Genomic DNA, 16,755 nt, shown 5'->3' on the forward strand with positions numbered 1-16,755 from the left:
GTACTGGTGTCATTGATTGGGACTTGGGTGAGCATACTGTTTTTGACGGTGTAGCCATATCAATACCGTGTGTTCAAAATGTTAATTGAATTGTAACTAATTATTGTCCTTACTACAATAATTTCGATCACAAATGTTTTATCTTTACAGATCCAGAGAAAGGGAAGTACAAAGACTCTGGGGTGAAACACTCTCTGGATATGTGGCATGGTGCAAAGTGTTTGGCCAAAAAAATCAATGCGGTATGTATCTGATGTATGCAAAAAATCCAAGTAGTGGTCTTAGTGAAGCCATGAATGACTAATCACTTATCTCAGACCTGCAAACTTGTCACCTTTTGGCTACAGTCACCTTTTTTATGTTAACCATGGTAGTTTCAGTGAATCTAGAGGGTTTTAGTTTTGTATGTCATCACCTTTTTCGCTACTCCAGAGTTTGCAGGTCTCTACTATCTCCTTTGTCCATAAACAGGCAGGACAACTCAAGGGAAATGGAGCCCTACTGTACTGGATGCGAGACATAGTCAACCACTATTGGTACAGTTGTAGAATGGCAACCACAGTTGAAGAGTTTGTGGTAGGTACACAGAAACAAGCACCAAGTGCATTACAGACCACGGCACTCTGGCACCCTTTACAGGTCACTCGCATAGCATCCCCACTAACCATCACTGATTTACTCACTTACACAATGACCTGAACTTGTCAGCTCTAGACCATGGCTAGGCCCTGCGCAGTGGTAAAAACAATCATCTAAAAGTGATTTACATGAGTTCCTGATGAGTGTACATAGGCATTTTTCTAATCTTTTCTTACTGGCGAGCCATTTCAATTGTTGTCGCCTAAATTGAGAACCCCGCCTCTAGACCTATTATCAAATACTCAGATGTAGATTACATGAGAATTTTCCAACAGACCTGATCCTCCATCCTCTCTATTGTTGTCCATGTTATATTGATCTCAGCAAATTTACCTCACAGTAACATACTCTGTAGAACCCTACACAGGAATGTGCATTTCCCCTAGGTGTGTTAAACTCCATTTGTGTTTCTAATATATTTTTCTCAAAGAAACATTGGCAAGGTGTGCTGAATCACGTGGTAAATCAACACAGCTGGATTTTTGGAAGATGCCACCATGAGCCTCAGGAGGACATCAACAAGGAGTGGATGGAGATGGACTCGCCAGCGCATCAAGCCTTGAGAGCCATTGTCCTTGACACAAAGTTGCTACGTCAGGCTCACAAATACATAACATTCAGGTTTGTCTGAAAGTCCTATGTATAATCAGATACAGAGAAGAAATAGTAATAATAATAGTAATAATAATAATAATAACGATAATAAGCATAACACAATAATAATTATAATAAACAAACATAACAATGAACATGATAGTAGTAGTATTTATGATGCTAGTAGCAGTATTGGTAGCAGTGTTTATGAGCCGGGGGGGGGGGGGCTATGAGTCTGAGGAAGGGTGGGGGGGTTCAGTGTTCACTACTGCGCATTCTGTTTCGGTGTTCAATCTGATGGCTGTTGTGCAGTCTGATGGCTGCTGGTAGGAAGGAGTGTGAGAACCGCTCTGTTCTGCACCTGGGGGAGATGAGCCTGTGGCTGAAGGTACTCCCCATCTTCCACAGTTCATCATAGACGGGGTGGGAGGGGTTTTCAAATATGGTGTTCAGCTTTTCTCTCATCCTCTTCTCCACCACTGCCTCTAGACTGTCCAGTTTCTGTCCAACAATGGAGCTGGCCTTTCTCACCAGCTTGTTGAGTTTGTTGGACTCTCCAGTCTTAGTGCTGCCTCCCCAGCAGGCCACAGCAAAGAGGCCATAGCAAAGAACAGTGCACTGGCTACTACAGACTGGTAGAACATCCATAGCAGCCTGCTCTGTCCTTTCTTGTAGATGGCCTCCGTGTTGTCTGTCCAGTCTAGCCTCTTGTTCAAGTGCACTCCCAGGTACTTGCATGAGTTCACCATCTTCACTTCCTCACCCTTGATGGTATCGGGTTGGGGGGTCTGTCCTCCGTCAGAAGTCCACAACCAGCTCCTTGGTCTTGCTTCTGTAATTGTATGGTGTATCAAATGTTAGAGAAATCTAATCTTGGTCACAAGCCTAAAGGAAACATCTTTGTGCTGAATGTATTTGTAGATCCACTGCAGACCTGGAAAGCTACCACAATCACTTGTTGATGTATGCCAGCAAACGCTACGCTTTCACCCCTCCTGTGTACCACGCCCGGGTCCTTTTGGCAGCTATAGACTACAATGCACACAAGGATCGGCCCCAGGCAATCAACAAGAATGGCCATAAAATGTAAGTATACTTGTAGCGAGTAGTAGGCACACACACATCAAATAAGCCATGACATTATGGATCAGCTGGACACTGATTAACCATGCTGTACTTTTTAATCAAGCTAGATTTAATTTTTTATCACAGTAATTTATGTACTTTGTGTCTATGTTTATTTTCCCTTTTCCATCATGCAGCTTTAAACGGAAGTTCAACAAGAAGTCACAGCGCTGGACGGTTGTTGGAGAATTAGAGCCAAAGACTTACAGCTACATCAGTGATCTCCAAGCCAACATTGTCAGAACACGACTGGAATCGGGAACAGGGATTCCGAGGACGAGGCCACCAAGTGAAAGTGACCCAAGACACCTAGGTCTGCTCCCTCCAGTACCACCTCCATCAGTTGAGGACCTGGTACAGGCACACATGTCCAGAGGACTTGGTATGTGAACAATAGTCTAAGATTCACTGCCCATTCTGTATCTGATTGTGTTACTAGCACCATGTGATGATTATTTCAAAGTCTAAACTTCAATATGGAATTGTGATTCATGTGCTGATTATTTACATCCAGATTTCATTAAATATTCATGTAGAAAAACAAACACTAATGACATTTTTGTATTCTACAGGACCCAAAAAACAGTCCTGATCCAGTCTGGACTCCTGAACAGCTCTTATCTGCAATGTTTTGACATTGGCCTATCAACAACTTCAATCTCACCATAGATGGCACCACCGTCTCCCCTTCCTCTTCTCTTCTCTTCCCCTAGCCCGTCTCTACCTTTTCTTGTGTCCTTGTGTTGTATCTGTGGCAATATTATTTTTGTCTCCCCCCCTCCCCCCACCTCTAGTGTAAAGCTACTGAGTATGTGAAAAGCGCTATATAAATCAGAATTATTATTATTAGCTCTGGGATGTGCTCTGAGGGATGTTGATAACTGAATCTATTTATGAAGTAATGTTTTCTAATTTGCAATGTCTCTATTTAAATTCCATATGTACAACAGTGAAGGTTGATTTTCAGACTCATACTGGCACTACATTGTTCTATGAATAAAAATGTCTTCATATTTTCAAAACGTTACCAACTCTAATTTGAACCGTGTATCCTGTGGAGTACAGTAAGTCATGTTTTTAGACTGAACATTTTTATTGATCCAAAAAGTAAAATATAAACTGAACATATTTATTGATCCAAAAAGTGAAATATAAAAATAAGAACATTTGTAATAATAATAAATAAATAAAACTAAGAAGATTTATATCCCTGACTAAATGTACTAAAAAGCCATCTCCACTATGGACTTCAGCAAGGTTCTACAGTCTTCCAGGAATGAATCCAATGTACTGTTGAAATGGGTCAGGGAATGTATGTCTGATCATCCACACAGCACAGCTGGGTATCACCACTCTATTTCCTGATCCTAACATCCCCCACTGCCACACAACAAACTGTCGGTAGGCTGCATGACGGAATTGCCTATTCTCCTGTCCTGGCTCAAGAGCTTCATCCCTGGGTCCAAATATGTCATTCCGGGTGGCCCTTGCCACCTGGAGGATTTGCATATCAAGGCAAATGTGGGCCATGTGTGGCAAGGTGCTGACACAGTCTGTGGGCATTTCTTTGCAATTGGTGCAAGTACACCAACTCGGGGGAGGGGGTTCTTGGGCTGCAGGGGGATCCTGGGATTGGGATCCTTGGAGTAGAGGTATGATGTCAAACAGGAGTCCTGGCTGACGCTCCAGTACTTGCAGAAACTGCGACCTCAGTTCTGGCTCTGGCATCTGCATGACCATATCCTACATCAACAAACGAGCCATAACGCAGGTAAAATGAATGGGTAGCCAAGTACTCATTGGCCAAATTCGAAATTACATAATAAAATATAATAGGCTACTGTTCATAAGTAGCCTTCTTTCCAAATCACAATGTTACCTCCTGCGTCTGAATCCTGTTTGCCCGGAGTGTATTTATGCGTTCTACATCTGTAGGATCCAGTGGTGGTCCTGGTCCTACCCTGCTTCGCGCACCGCGGCGCACGCGAGTGCCGCCTCGGATCCGAGGGCCTCCCCGGCCCCGCACTCGGCGACCAGCACCACCCCTGGATGTTGAAGGCTATGAACCGAGTGGAAGAATTGCAACATATTGTTTTGAATTATGCGTATGTATGAAAATTAACTAGGTCTACAGTAGGCCCTACACTAATAGGCTAATGTAAAGGTTAGACTAGCCTATTTGGGTAACCATGATACAAGACTAAACAACAATATATGACCGCTTTGGATCCTATCCTAACTATTTCTGACTCATATCGTTGCATTTGAGTTGTTATTTCAGAATTTCCCTCTTGCAATTCACGCATCATATGGTTGCTGTTTTATATAGCCTAGGCTATATTTCTGACCTCGGCTGCTGACATGGTGTTGGGTGTCAATCCGTTACCTAGCAGTAAACTACAGTGCACCGCTCGCACATGTAGATGAAGAAGCGAGACACTCCCACTCCTGTCAATCAAACTCAACTGGCAGGAACCGCCCACTCAGCGGACATAAACAAACGTTGTATACAAAACATTAGCTAAATATAATTTAGCGAAGAATATACAAGGTAGGACATACATTTGAGTGATTCAACATGTTTATTAGACAACAAGGAACAATTTAATCAAGTAATTTTGAAAATAAACAAAAAAATGAATTTTTTATTCACGTTACATTGGGCACCTTTAACTTGCTCTGATATTATGCTCTCTGCAGTGAGCGTCGGGCAATGGTAAAAGGCTTACAGCACCTGGTATTCCCAGGCGGTCTCCCATCCAAGTACTAACCAGGCCCGACGCTGTTTAGCTTCTGAGATCGGACGAGAGCGGGCGTTCATCAGCGTGGTATGGGCGTAAGCCAATTGTGAGGAGGGTGACAGGCTACCTATAGACTGAATGATTTTGTGTTCTGACAATTTAACTTGCTCTGATATTATGCTCTCTCGTGAGTGTCGGTAAAAGGCTTACAGCACCTGGTATTCCCAGGCGGCCTCCCATCCAAGTACTACCCTACTAACACAGTGGGTTGCAGCAACGTTGCACATAAGTTTTACTTAGGTAAGTTGCAACGTTACCATCAGGCGATGTTGTGACAACGTCCATCTATGGTCGAAAATAACTTTACCCTCCTACGTCTAATTAGACTTTACTGCAACGTTGCAGAAACATTGGCAACATGGGTCCCTGCAACGTCATTACATAACGTGTTGTATTACAGTCGTATTAGGCTAGCAATCGGGCTATCCCGTGACGTCACTGCTTGCTGGTTCACAGTTAAAGTAGGCAGGATTCTTTGCCAAACTGCTCCTGTCTTTTTTTATTTTTTTAAATTTTCGCTTATATCCTTCATATTGTACTGTATGTTGAGGTTAATAACTTATCTTAGAAATGTTATTGATTGTATATTTCCCTGTTTGTTATAAATTAAATGCTTTTTCATTAATTAAAAAAAAATCTACTAACTTTTCGGTGTCAACCAAGATATCATTTTTCAAAAGACGTGTCGAGAAAACCCATTCATTCTCTCGGCATTATGGAACGCTTCCACTAGGGGGCGATGAGATTACTTTCCCTCCCTATAGATGGGTTCGCCGCCTACGTCACAGCAGAGCGAGCACGCAGCTTCTGGGTAAAAAGGCAAACGAACTCGCCACAGTAGCCAGGAGCTCCGTTTCATGTAGCTAATTATGCCTCAAAGCTGCTGTGCTGTGAACTGTACAAACAGAAAAGGACAAGATGATGGCCTCAGATTCTTCAGCATCCCCTCGAGATGTCACCCTTTTCAGAGGAACCGTCGAAAGCTGTGGTTTAAAGCCATATAGAGAACAGATTGGGGACCAACAAACACTTTTTTGTGTGGTGCGAACTTTATCTCTGGTAAGTTATAGCTAACGTCACCTCGGGGTTTTTTTCTCATCAAATTACATTGATTTGACCGTTGGTTTAGCTATTTATTTGTTTACTTACCGGTAATATAAGATTTAAGTAAACAGAAGTAACTCATACCCTGCACGCTAAACTAAGTTCAGGAATTGGAAGCCCAATGATAGCTAGCTAACATTAGCTAATGCTAGCTAGCACGCTACCTAGTGTTAGCTAGCTAAGTCAAGGCCCGAACTTGGCTAACGTTTAGACAATATTGCAAATACTCCGACAAACTATTGAAAACCTTTTTTCTGTTACTGCTGGCTTTGTGTTCGCCGCGAACATTTGCAGAAACATAAGCGAACGGTCTGAGCTGTTAAGTTTGTGTTAGTTAACGTTACTCTAAAATGGCCGCTGGACTGAGGGAAATGTGAATTGTTTGTTTGACTCTGCTGAATTTGAGACTCACATTGGGAGCTCGCTCGTGTCAGGCTTTCTAAGGACATCACGAATCTTAGGCTAATTTTACATAGGCAATGGTGAAGGCGAAGCCAAGATAATGCTTTATATATTTTCCATTTGTCTGGAAAGTGGGAGACTGAGAACAATGCCACCCACGAGGTAAGCGGGTTACCATGGACAATAGCGTTAGCGCGAAACAAAGATGGAGGCAGCTTTGTTTGCCACATTAGTAGTATCGGTGTGTATTGTTGGAGTTCGAGTCAAAAACAGGCGTTCCTGTTAAAACTGCGAGTAGTAACGCGTGATTCACAGGCCTTATACATTTAATCTGTGCACTGCAGTGGCTAATGCCTAAACTAGCTTCATGTTTCCCACACTGATGATTGACCGCCATTGACCGCATCTGTCCTGGGCCGGCAGAGAATCAAAAAAAAAGAATAGTATAGAATAGTGGCGTGTCACTAATTACTTATCGGCTGTAATGACTTGTTGAATTGTTGTTTTAGTCGCTTCTTCCCCTCTGCCTACTTTCCCATAGGGTCCTTATGTGTTTATAAACTTAATATTTTTTTGTTTATTGGGCAGACTATTGCAGTGTGGAGTTTCTGGGGGAGGACACTGTCGGTTGTCCCAGTATCCTGGCTCTCCAAAAAGGATGGGGTAAGAACATGTTTGTGTGAACAATGTTTCTGATTGGGGTGCTACTTTTCAATTGTACAGGGAAGCGGGTACTAACATGGTTTCACTCACAGTTGCAGATGTGTTCCTGGCCAATGAATGAGTCAGCCAACGGATAAAGAGCTGTGTGGAACCTAACCCTGGCTGGGCGCTCCACAGAGTCCGGGTTTTCCCAAAGTCCACAACTGGTACTGTTTGCATTTTAAGCTATTAAAAAATACTGATGGGGGTGGGGGGAAGATCATGACTCATTATTCTGAGGAAAAAAGGATGGCTGAAATGTATTGATTATGGTACTTTATGCACACAGATCATTACGAAGGTGCCAGGCTCATGGCAAAAGTCTTTGAGCAGCAGTCGTCAATGGACGAGTGCCAAGACGTTCGAAAGAGACGGCGCAACACACGCTATCACTCCAGTGACGAAGGTAATATACTAAAGTGCATTCAACAGTCCCAAAAGAGTAGTACTTTTGAAATCGAGTAATCTGAGCTAATTTACTGATATTCCACTAGATATTCCAAGCCCCGGGCAGCCATTGGTCCCCACTATGCAGGCCAAAGACCAGGTGCCAGGTGCCGGAGTTGAAAGGCCTCTGCCAGCGGTCCAGTACAATCCACGTGTGCTGTACAATCCAGGTATGCATGTTTGTGTTGAAATGAAATGTCTATGCCTACTGCACACTGATAGTTGGACTATTTTTTATTTATTTTGAATACCATTTTACTCATCTTGCAGATTTTCCAAGCTTGTCCCATGTGAGAGAGCGGGGCCCAGACCCCAGGTATAGCACCCCAGCCAGATCATACAGCACCCCAGCCAGACCAGGTAAGAGTGGCATGTACTGCTGTGGTGTCTACCTGTCTTGTCTTTATTTAGTTTCCCTCCAAATGCCAGAAGCCAAAGCCAACACCATAAAGTTTCCTGCTAATCCCTTTAGGTTTTCAGTTAGCTCTGTGATTGGCTTTTTTAGATTGAATACCATTTACTCATCTTGCAGATTTTCCGAGCTCATCCCCTGTGAGCGAAAAACAATGGAAGCCCAGGCTTCATGTATAGCACCCCAGCCAGACCAGGTAAGAGTGGCATGTACTGCTGTGGTGTTGTGATGTCTACCTGTTAATGTCTTAATTTATTTTCCTTCAAATGCCAGAAGCCAAAGCATGCTGCCAACACCATACAGTTTCCTGCTAATCCCTTTCCTTTATCCCTTTTGTTTTTCAGTTAGGTCTGTGATGCCGTCGCCCAATAAAACGGCTCCAGCCCCATTGACTCCATGTACCCCTCTACCTAATCGATGCTGCTCTGCAGATGCTGGTATGGGACTACTTCATGTTGCATGCAGGGATATATTTTGAGTTTCATTTAGTTTTATGTCAATGTACTTATAGCCACATCTGTGTTTATCTAGATTTCCAGAGGTCTGTACATCAGCAGTTCTCAGACTTGCGGGAGCAACTCCGTGAGCTTGCACGGACTGTGAGGGAACTGGCCCGCGGCCTGTGGAGTCTGGAGCCCAGGGAGAAGTGCTGGATGTACTGAACCCTGCCCAAACGGACGAGGAGCTGCAGGTCTGTGAGGCCAGGTTGAAGGACCGGGAACATCAGAGGAAGATGGTGAGTGTCTGTATGTGCGTTGCATGCACGTTTAACTTGACGTTGAGTGGACCATACAAAAGTCTAAATTGCACGTTTCTGCAACATTGCTGCAACCTGATTGTGTTAGTAGGGTAACCAGGCCCGACGCTGCTTAGCTTCCGAGATCGGACGTTCACCAGCGTGGTATGGCCATAAGCCACTTGTGAGGAGGGTGACAGGCTACTTATAGACTGAATGATTTTGTTTTCTGACAATTTAACTTGCTCTGATATTATGCTCTCTGCAGTGAGCGTCGGGCAATGGTAAAAGGCTTACAGCACCTGGTATTCCCAGGCGGTCTCCCATCCAAGTACTAACCAGGGGAACATGTCTTTGTTCCCCGGGTCCTATGTTCCCCAGGTTCTATGCTCCCCGGGTCCTATGTTCCCCCTGAAAAAGGGTTCTATGTTCCCCGGGTCCTATGTTACCCCGAAACGCGAAAGAAAAATGTGATTATGCCATCACATGTTAATGACAAAAGGGGCAGATTATGCACCTATTTTAGAAAGGTTGCATGTTCATCGCAATAATCGCAGAATTCCGTGCAAAATGCGAGGCTTGCATGATTTCATGCCGGCATTTTTTCACATCAAGTTTCAGAAATGTTGCATGTTAACTTGACATGGATCAGACATACCTAGCCTAGTGATGCGCAATGCATGACGCCACAGTAGGCTACCCAAAGCAGCTCTGACTATAATGTAGGCTATTCTAGATTGTAGGCTAGCCTACTATTGGTTTTATGTCAATGAATGGAGAAGCTGCTTGATGCCTTTGTGAAGTTGACAGTTTCCCAGTCCAAACCCATCCTGCTGTGAGTTGTGATAAGGCTCATAAGAGGCGCAAATCCGTTGGGGAAAAAATCTCTGTGGAGAGAGGATCCGCTCTCAGTACAAATGATAGTCACTCGACCACTTTGCGCTTGAAATAACTGAAGTTTAATAAATAGGCCATCACACACATAGGCCTATGAAAAAATATAGACAACAGTTATCTAATTTGGTGATAGGCTCACTTCAGAAAATAAAAAATAAAAAGGAGAAGAACTAAAACATTCAACCCTACATATTCCATTACCTAATCATTGCATTTTTTGTGTGTAAGAAAACAAGAAACAGCACACTCGGCCTCCAGTGGTTTCTTAATTTCTTCCATTAGCTATTGTTTTAAATCAACATATTTTACCTGATTTTTTCGCATTAAATCATGCCATGGCATAATCACGTTTATCTTTCGCGTTTCACGGGGAACATAGGAGCCGGGGAACATAGAACCCTTTTTTGGGGGGAACATAGGACCCGGGGAACATAGAACCCTTTTTTGGGGGGAACATAGGACCCGGGGAATATAGGGATGACCCCGGCATATGAAACTCAACTCATTTTAAAGAGGTGGGTAAACTGAGTTTACCTGGGTTTACTCATCACTACACGCCTGCTTTGTAATGTTGCATTTTAGCTCTACAGATAATGACATCGATCTATTATCATATTGTAAACACAAGTATATGCCATAAGCACAAATGAGTTCAAGTTTGCCCTAAAAATATCCCCCCTGTAGGCTCGCATGGAAGACAGAGGTCCTCACCAAGTCAACCTCCACATCCCTGCTGAGGACCTATTTTGTCGGCGCGGACACAAGGATGGACTTCAGATTGTCAAAATTGACACAGAGGAACCTTGGTGATGGTCAGGAGGATGGGGCAAGACCATGAAGGTGCTAATAATAGCAATAACAATAATAATAATAATTCATTGCATTTAGAGCTTTTCTCAGTACTCACCCTTTACAATGGTCTTGTCATTCACACACAGGTGCTGGTCTTTGGAGGTAACATTACATCAGTCATTTAGCAGACACTTTTGTCGAACATTACCGTAGTCATTTATTTAGCAGACACTTTTGTGTGTCTGCTAAGCGACTTACAGTAGGCCTAATTGCATTTAACCATTTAAAGGTTGAAGACCTTGATGGTGGCCATGGTCCTGCTGCTGCAGATCATCCCAACCCTGGAGATGGCCTCAGAAAGTGTCTCACAGCGGCAGCATCAGCACCAGCACAAGCTGCCTGGATCCCAGCTCTTGGTGAGCACGACTACCCCCATCCTGCCATAAGTAGTCAGTCTATCAGTTCATGAGTGTGCTTTGCCTTGTTCCTTATAGACAGCCTTGAGGCTTTAAACACCGATCAGTTGGTTATAGGCAGCCTTGAGGCATTTGTTTAAATGTATTTGTATTTAAATGTATGTGTAACACTGTACATAGTAATCAGTTCTTTAAGTTTTTTGGGGGGAGACAACAGATCAGCGTTCTCATCGCGTCTCCTGTCAGTACCTTTTGCAAAGAAAGCTAATGATCTGACCAAATATAAACAAGTCAAAAGTATATTTGAAGACCATTGTCTGCGCTACGATCGGATTGTTGCTGACGAATGACGACGACAATATTCTCGGCACCAACAACGATCGTAGCGCAGAGAATGTGAGCCGGAGAATAGCCAGTCTGCGCGCTGGCCTGTGCGCATGCGTGCTGGAGCAAGTGGGGAAAGGCGTGTAAAGATCATATTACAGAGGCTACAGACCCCGTATTTGAAAACCGAAACAATGCATCGCGTTGAGGAATCTCAACTGTCGATTCATCCAATCTGATTGATGAAAACAACCGTTTAGCGGCCGAAAATGGATTTTGAGAAACTGCATTCCCGTTGCCCCGTCCGCTGCCATTACATGGATATACTGGCTCGCGCTGGATTTTAAATTTCTTCTACAGGCCTCCGAACAACACAAAAGTGATCTCGGTGAGTCAAACTTCTTATAATATGTCGTAAATAAGGTCCAGGTTGTCAAAAACGAGCATTTTCCTTTAAGGTAGTGCTACTGACATCCATATTATAATTCTGTGGTCACCCACCCCCAGATCACCACAGGAATCAAATGACTCACTGACCGTTAGACTCACTCAAGACCAACCCAGTGGTTTACAAACATGTGTCATAGCAGCCCGACCAATTGGTTGAGAGAAAAAGGTAGGGATTGTGGTTCTAAAAGTCCATCAGTTACCTGCGACAGTGACAGAGAGGAGCTCACTCTCAGAGGTGAAGTTATGAGAGAAAACGTAGACATCATAAACACAGCTGTAGTTTCCTTGGTGGGCGTGGTCTGCAGCAGGAAACAGGAAGTTGGCAGAGTGATTGACAGCTGGGTGGGTGTGTCTCAGGGTTGTGTTGGAGCCGGTGAAGGTGAGGTGGAAGGAGCCTCCTGGGTACTGTGGCTGGATGGAGCAGCTGATGTCAAAGCTGTGGTCCTTGTACACCAGCCCCTGCTGCTGGCCCTCGGAGACCCCTCGCATGGAGGAAGACAGGGAGACAATAGGCTGGAATAGGAGATCTGCAAAGACAGAGAAGAGGGGAGAGAAACCAACCTCTCTGATTCAGGTGTGATGATGAGATCTGCTGTGTTCTCCTCCCTCCCTCACAGGGCAGCATGGGCTACTTTAGTGACTGAGACAGCAGTATACAGTAGCATCAAGTGATATTTCTTATACATATCTGAGCAGATCACTGCCAGGACAACATGAGTATGAGTCTCTTTAAACCCTGGTGTACACTCCCTCAGACCAGCACATTTACATTTAAACCACCATGCAGTAAGCTGTTTATATAAGCTCCATCAGCACAAGTTTGTAGGTATCTGTCCAATAATGACACTTGTATAGAAATGTAGCCATTTTATACAAAGTGGACGCTACAACAAATAACATCAGCTTGTATCCAATAAGACAGACATCTTTAATACCAGAGATAATCCTTTAATACTGTAACTGTGTAATGTAGTGTAATAGTCTTTTTGTAAAGCTCTCACAGCTACTGTGACAGGTGCAGACTAGGAAATGTGTGACTGTCAAGATCATCAGCTGAATATAATGACATGATGTGTGTATTACCTGAGCAGACCACCTCCAGGACAGTAGTAGTATTATAGAATACACCAATATCTATCAGAATGTTGCCGTTTTATACAATGTGAATCCCTTCTACAGATAACATTAGCTTGTATGCAATAAGACAGACATATTTAATGTAATAATACTGTAACAGTGTAACTGAGTAGTGAATATAATGACATGATGTGTGTATTACCTGAGCAGACCACCTCCAGGACATCAGCAGTATTAATCCCTCTATCCACTGTTCCACACTCCCTCAGTGCAGACTCAGATCCAGCACAGGGAGATATAAACCTCCATACAGGATGGTCTTCACCACTACGAGTCTCTCTTGTTGAAAGAGCAGAGCCACAGCCCAGCTGTCTACACACTACAGCTGCATCACTCATGGTCCAGTCAGACCAACTGACCAGACCTCTCCACTCTCCCTGGAGGTTCATCTCCACTCTACCAGCACAGCGGCTGCCTCCTCCCACCAACCTCACATCATCAGGCCCTGGAGAAAGACAGGAGACAGTCAGGCCCTCTGACTCTATGTTCCTAACTAAACACAGCCATGCTCTTTCTATCATGTCACTCCAGGTGAGAAACAGAGGTGAGAGACAAACTGATTCTTACAGTACCTGAGCAGGTGAGTTCAACAGCATTGCCAGGTGAGCTGGTGCTTCTAGCTGAGCCTGAGGAGTCACAGTCCAGCAGACGGGACTCGTTGCCTTCACACTGGAACTCTTTAACCCAGATTGGACTCTCACCTTCCCCATAGAGCGCCCCCTGGAGGGCTGAAGGAGCCCCACAGCCAAGCTCCCGACAGACCACCTCTGCATCCTGCCAGTCAAAGCCAGCTTCACACACTGAGACCCACGTCTGATTAGACCTCACCTCCACTCTGCCAGAGCACAGACCAGCTCCATTCACAAGCCTCACAGACTCTGAAGGAAGAGAGACAGATGGTCAATATGAGCATTATTATTATTATTATTGATAACATAACATCTTTCAGCAAAATAAGAAGTGTGAAGATATCCATTAATGTCAAAGAATACACGGATATCTATCGGAATGTTGCCATTTCATACAATGTGAATCCCTTCAACAGATAACATCAGCTTGTATGCAATAAGACAGTCATCTTTAATGTAATAATTGTTGTGAACGACTGGCTCAGGGCCCAAGGACCCGTGTGGCCAGACCTCCAGACAGACGGAAACCAGGGGAGAGTTTGGCCAGCAGGCCGTTTAATAACTAATAGGGAAATAACTGTTGCCACAAAACAAAGGGGGAGGTGAAACAGTGGGGGGAATGTATGGTGCGATGTGTGTGGTGTAATGGCGTGTGTTCTTCAGCAGGGGGTGTCTGTGTGCGTGTCTGCGAGTGGGAATGAGAGAGGTGTGTGGAAATGTGCGTGCGAAGGGAGAGAGGCTGGTGGTAGCGTGGTCTGGGGACCGGGGCGAGATCAGGCGAGGTGGAGAGGCAGGAACCAGGGAGGGACGAGGAGGCGAGGGGACGTGGAGCAGAGGGGCAGGCGAAGCACCAGGAGCGAGGGGGTCGGCGTGGAAGCCCGAGGAACCAGGGAGGGATGAGGGAGAGAGGAGACGCGGAAGCCGGGGAGAGCGGGGAGTTGGTGGAAAAAGGTCCCGGGAGAGACGGGGTCGGGTCTGGGGAAAAAACAGGAAAAGGGATTAGTTCAGCGGACAATAAACCAGGACGGGGAAAAAACAACGGCTGGTCACAAATGTGGATTTGAGTAGGCTTATAGTCAGCCAAGCGTGCGGTTTACCACATAGGTAGCGAACGTCTAAGCGACGAATGCAGGTGCCGTCTTCTTATAGCCGGGCGGACTGAGGAGGGAAGGTGCGCTTGATTGTTGATCGCCGGCACCTGCAGTGGCGCGGGACCCGTCTCTCCCGGGGGGGCTCGGCTCCACAACAATAATACTGTAACAGTGTAACTGAGTAGTGAATATAATGACATGATGTGTGTATTACCTGAGCAGACCACCTCCAGGACATCAGCAGTATTAATCCCTCTATACACTGTTGCACACTCCCTCAGTGCAGACTCAGATCCAGCACAGTGAGATCTAAACACCCATGCAGGACGGTCTTCACCACTACGAGTCCCTCTTGTTGAAAGAGCAGAGCCACAGCCCAGCTGTCTACACACTACAGCTGCAGCACGCATGGTCCAGACAGACCTTCCTAACAGACCTCTCCACTCTCCCTGGTGGTTCATCTCCACTCTACCAGCACAGCGGCTGCCTCCTCCCACCAACCCCACATCAGGCCCTGGAGAAAGACAGGAGACAGTCAGGCCCTCTGACTCTATGTATCCTAACTAAACACAGCCATGCTCTTTCTATCATGTCACTCCAGGTGAGAAACAGAGGTGAGAGACAAACTGATTCTTACAGTACCTGAGCAGGTGAGTTCAACAGCATTGCCAGGTGAGCTGGTGCTTCTAGCTGAGCCTGAGGAGTCACAGTCCAGCAGACGGGACTCGTTGCCTTCACACTGGAACTCTTTAACCCAGATTGGACTCTCACCTTCCCCATGGAGCGCCCCCTGGAGGGCTGAAGGAGCCCCACAGCCAAGCTCCCGACAGACCACCTCTGCATCCTGCCAGTCAAAGCCAGCTTCACACACTGAGACCCACGTCTGATTAGACCTCACCTCCACTCTGCCAGAGCACAGACCAGCTCCATTCACAAGCCTCACAGACTCTGAAGGAAGAGAGACAGATGGTCAATATGAGCATTATTATTATTATTATTGATAACATAACATCTTTCAGCAAAATAAGAAGTGTGAAGATATCCATTAATGTTAAAGAATACACGGATATCTATCAGAATGTTGCCATTTTATACAATGTGAATCCCTTCAACAGATAACATCAGCTTGTATGCAATAAGACAGACATCTTTAATGTTATAATACTGTAACAGTGTAACTGAGTAGTGAATATAATGACATGATGTGTGTATTACCTGAGCAGACCACCTCCAGGACAGCAGCAGGATTAATCCCTCCATCCACTGTTCCACACTCCCTCAGTGCAGACTCAGATCCAGCACAGCGAGATATAAACTCCCATACAGGACGGCGTTCACCACTAAGAGTCACTCTTGTTGAAAGAGCAGAGCCACAGCCCAGCTGTCTACACACTACAGCTGCTTCAGGCATGGTCCAGACAGACCTTCTGACCAGACGTCTCCACTCTCCCTGGAGGTTCATCTCCACTCTACCAGCACAGCGGCTGCCTCCTCCCACCAACCTCACATCATCAGGCCCTGGAGAAAGACAGGAGACAGTAAGGCCCTGTTCTTCATGCCAGAAACCTAGTAGTGCTTGTATAGATTCTCACACACACACACACACACACACACACACAAACACACACACACACACACACACACACACACACACACACACACACACACACACACACACACACACACACACACACACAGGCCTATATGCCTACCACTAGAGACACTAGGACCAGTGTCAGCTGTGGACCGTTTCAGCTGTGGATGTCGTAGTATTTAGTTAACACACACACACACACACACACACACACACACACGTACACACAGACACACACGTACACACAGACACACATCAGTCCACATCTGCCTTAGGCCTGGACCTGATGCTCTTAGCCTTTCTTGCTCTGAAAATGTAATATAATGTAATTTATTGCTCTATAAATGTTCTTAGCCGTTAGACAAATATATTCCATGTTTTTGTGGGTGTTCAAACTGACTCCAAATGTGGCCATCAGTGGGGATATGGGAAGGGAAAGGTGATATGGTGGCTTATGGAACAG

The 16,755-nt window shown here is 45.1% G+C and overlaps 1 long non-coding RNA gene across 1 annotated transcript; it reads left to right on the plus strand.

Moving 5' to 3' along the window:
- The first annotated feature begins 455 nt into the window (after nucleotides 1-455).
- On the plus strand, nucleotides 456-2,288 carry LOC311308213. The gene is made up of 3 exons (XR_014630418.1): nucleotides 456-576; nucleotides 1,070-1,260; nucleotides 2,155-2,288. It is a non-coding gene; the product is annotated as an uncharacterized lncRNA (long non-coding RNA).
- The last annotated feature ends 14,467 nt before the right edge of the window (nucleotides 2,289-16,755 follow it).

This window comes from Borostomias antarcticus (genome assembly GCF_949987555.1).
Source record: "Borostomias antarcticus genome assembly, chromosome: 4".
Taxonomy (NCBI): domain Eukaryota; kingdom Metazoa; phylum Chordata; class Actinopteri; order Stomiiformes; family Stomiidae; genus Borostomias; species Borostomias antarcticus.